This window comes from Suricata suricatta, chromosome 16, assembly GCF_006229205.1.
Source record: "Suricata suricatta isolate VVHF042 chromosome 16, meerkat_22Aug2017_6uvM2_HiC, whole genome shotgun sequence".
NCBI lineage: Eukaryota > Metazoa > Chordata > Mammalia > Carnivora > Herpestidae > Suricata > Suricata suricatta.
The window spans coordinates 58,087,066-58,091,068 of NC_043715.1; the positions used below are offsets into that span (position 1 = coordinate 58,087,066).

The 4,003-nt window shown below is 53.6% G+C and overlaps 1 long non-coding RNA gene across 2 annotated transcripts in view; it reads left to right on the forward strand.

The window, feature by feature from the left end:
- Positions 1-214: 214 nt before the first annotated feature.
- Positions 215-4,003, forward strand: part of LOC115280111 — a 16,324-nt gene continuing 12,535 nt past the window's right edge. Inside the window, exon 1 of one of the 2 annotated variants that reach the window (XR_003903649.1) lies at positions 215-395. This is a non-coding gene — a long non-coding RNA (uncharacterized LOC115280111). Of the gene's footprint in view, positions 396-2,921; positions 2,984-4,003 lie in introns of those variants that run through there. The other variant, XR_003903650.1, reaches the window with a different exon arrangement.

The window sequence follows — 4,003 nt, forward strand, 5'->3', positions numbered from 1 at the left end:
GGGGCACCCTCAGGTTGTCCCACAACCTCTACCCTGGAAATCAGTAAGGACCTTGCCCCCAAGCACCTGGGGTAGCAGCCTGGGAACCACGCGTTTCCCAGAAGGCTCCGCGGCAGGCAATGCTGGGAGCTGAGCCAATGAAAATGCAGCATGGAGCCCCGTGGCTGCGCTTGTGGGGCGGGACTTCCGACGCTGCGCGTTTTCCTGTTCTTGGGCTGTTTGGCGTAGGGTCGCGGGAACGCTAAGTTGGTTCGGTGCGGACAGAAAGCTCCAGAGGAGGTGGTGTCCCCACCGCTGAAGCAGCTGCGAGGCGGCCTCGTCCCCACCAGGTCGCCTGCCGCGTCCTTTCCCGCTCTTCCCGCAGGTCGGAGGCCGCGCCAGGGAGGCCGGCGCAGGTGGGTGCTGCGAGTCCCGGGCCCTCGACCGCCCTCCCCGGCCCCGAGTGGGAGACCCGGATGGCCGGGCGCCCTGTTAGCTCCCCGCTGGCAGGCCCCCGGGGCAGAGGGCGTTCTTGTCTGGCTCCCTGTCCCGCCGCCCGTGGGGGCTCCTGCGTCGGGGTCCCGGGCCGAGGTAGGTGGCGGGAGTGAGCTGCCGAGATCCACGGAGGGCCGAACGGGGCGCGGGTGGGAGGGGCTGCGATTTGGCGCCTTACAGGAACCGTGTGTTTGTTAAGATGACTAAGATACCTTTCTGCCATATCTCTGGGCTTGGTCCCTAGTTCCTGGCTCTTAGTTTCCGAAACTGTTGGAGTTTCCCGTGTTGACAGGGATGAAGTTGCGTTTTGTTCTATGAGTAAGGTGACTTTTGGAAACACCTAAGCTGATTGGAGAAGCAACCTGGTGATTGGTGACTAGAGGGTTGGAACTTTCGGGTCCCTTCCACCTCCTTAGGAGAGGGGAGATGGGCTGGAGGCCGAACCAGTAGCCATGACTGAATCAGCCGGTCCGCCGCGCTAGGCTCCCGTCGTGTAGCGATCACCTGCGGAGGCCGAGGGTCCGAGAGCGTCGCACGTGGAGACCGCGGGGATACTCCGCGCCCTGTCTCCAGACCTTGCTTCTCTTCCATCGGCCTGTGTCTGAGTACACTGGTGATCTAGCAAGAAAAACGTTTCTCCGAGTTTTGTGAGCCATTCTAGCAAATTAGTGAAGCCTGAGGAGGGGGCTTAGGGACCTCTGATTTATAACCGGTCAGTGAGAAGCGGAGTAACAGCCCGGGCTTGCAGCTGGCGTCTGAAGTGGCAGGGGGTTGAGAGTGGGGGTGCCGCCTTGTAGGACTGAACCCTTCACGTGCCAATCTGGTGCTAATTCCTGATACATAGTGTCAGAATTGAATTGAATTTTTGGACATCCTTGTGGCTTTTAAGACTTGTTTGGTGTCATGCGAGATACGCTAGGGAATTCCCCCCGACTCCGCTCGCGCGCGCGCGCGCACACTTAACTGGCATTAGTCCCGGGGACCTAATTTAGGGGCGCAGATCCATATTTGAAGTTTAAAGGGAAAAGGGAATGTGAAGCTGTCGCAGGATTCTCGCACAGTCGTGACACTGAGGCTTTTCTTTCCAGGAGCAACTTTATTCCAGCCGGCATCACTCAGTCGGGTTCATACCCAAAGAACTGAGCCCCAAATCCCACGTGGTGTGGTTTTTTAAAATATATTTTTTACTTCTTTGTCTCCTATGTATGGTAACAGACATGCAGTCTGATTGAAAGGACTCTCACGTTACAAGGTAGTGAGGGATGTTGTCATATATGCAAATAGCAAGGTTGCCTTGAAATGTTTTTTTTCCCCTTTCCTCAGGGAAGGGCCCCTCCTACAGAGCTAACGAGGAGACCACGGGGCAGTAGACTCCGGGAGCATTTTTCATTGGTTGGGGCTGGACCAGAGCAGAGGCAGCAGAGGAGGGATGTGGTAATTGGATAGATCTGCAGCCCCTGGGTGGCTCAGTAGGTTAAGCATCTCCGCTCAGGTCATGATCTCGCGGTTCTGAGTTTGGGAACGACACTGACAGTGTGGAGCCTCCTTGGGATTTTTCTCCCCCTCCCTCTCTCTCTGCCCCTCTGTGCGCGTGCGCGCTGTCTCTTTCTCTCTCTCAGAATTCATTAATTTAAAAATTTTTGGGTGGATCATAAAGTTAGAGCCAACAGGATTTCATGCCCCATCTGGTATGTCTGAATAAAAAGAGGGAGTGAAAGACCATCGGAAGTTTTTACTTTTGCCTGGACATTTGACAGAAGGGAGATGGGGAAGTCAGTGCAGGGAGCCGGTTTCAGAGCAATTCCGAGTTCTGTCTTGGATGTGTGATTCTGAGAGGCCTCAACATGGAGGTGCACCTTCCGTGATAGGTGGGCTCGAGGGTCTGGAGGCGAGGGAAGGAGCTGGGCTGGGGACAGGTGTTAAATGGTGGAGACACGGACCGGACCAGGTCAGAGCCTGGTGATCAGATTGAAGGAGCAGGGTCTTCAGTGTAAGGTTTAATCGATGTAGGCAGAGATGAGCCAAGTTATGGAGCCAGGAAAGCCTTTGTTGGGATCTGCGATTCCCGGGCGAGGTTTGGAGTCAGGGAAGTCGTGCCTGGTACGGGAGGGCAAGGTGTTTTATGGGTGCAAGAGTTCCAGGTTTGATCTGCGGTGGGCAGAGAGCCTTATTAGGGCATCTTTGGACCATGGCAGGATGGTATTGGCTGTTTCCTTTTTGCAGGGTTAGGGGACACTGGAATTCCATGGTAGGCTATATTGGAGACTGGGGGTCATCAGTCCCTGGCGGTGCCTGGAACTGTTCTCTGACCCACATTAAAATGGCTGCTTTGTCGCCCTCCTAAGGTAACTCTTAAATTAAGGTTTTTCAGATGGGTCCTGCGGTGGGGTAGGGAGGGCCTGGGACCGAGGGCACAGGTGGATGTGTATCCCTGATGCTCTTCCAGAGACGAGGTGAATTCTGGCCTGTGTGTGGAGAGAGGGAGGTCCAGAAGCGGTAAGGCAGTGCGGTAAGTTGGTGTGACTCCTCCCCCTGCAGGCTAAGCAAGCCACTCAAGACCGCTCCCTGTGGAACAAAGCCACAGTCAGCTGGTCCCCAAGCAGGGCACTGCTGCCTCACCTCCCATCCATTGTCCAGTCCAGGGCTCCCCGCATGCCCTCTTCACAGATTATGGCACAAGGACTACGTAGTAGTTAGTGCCTCCCTTAATTTAAGAGTTTGAACACTGACGAAGCAGCATCCTTCCAAATACATAGGCATCGGCTAGCAACTAGAAATGAATGCACTAAATTACTTAAATTTATCCCCACACTTAATAATTGGTGTAAGAGTTAATTTAAGTATTTGCTTATGATGTAAGTTTTGTGCATCCCATACTCTTAAAACCTTAAAAAGTTGGGAAAATACACACCCAAAATTAAAAAAAATAATGTGCATGTATTTTTGAGAGAGTGCAAGCATGGGAGGGGCAGAGAGGGAGACTGCGGGGGACCAGCCCACGCACCCCAGTGTAAGGGTCCCTGAGTAGAGGGTTGGTGTCAGCGCAATATCTATAAGAAAGAAGACAGACAATGTGACGTGGTAGGACCACACTTTACTAAGGAAGTCAGTGTCTTATATACCGTAGGTGATCCCATTTTTTTCTTTAACGATTGTCTGTTCCCGCCCTGGCCAACGGGCAGTCGATGGGTCGCAGGTTCCTGAGGGAGGGAGAGAAAATAGGGGGGCAGGAGGCACAGAGAGCGGAGGCAAGACAAGGTTTCTGATCAAGCCCCATTTATTGAGAAAAAATCCACACTTTAAATAAGGTACAGGCCCGAAAGCGAAGCAGCTGACCTAGGTTGGTTGCTAGGATACAGAGTCAATTGATTAAAGCTAGGGAAAGGAGGAACCAAACTAAAGTTTTTAGCACAGCCCTGAAGGCCGACACCACCCTGCCTGTAGGCGGTTGATCTTTGTTCTTTTTGCTTCTCCTGGCTGGGAGTGGCACTTCCCTGCCTATTTTTGTAATTCAGGTAACTCCCCTCAG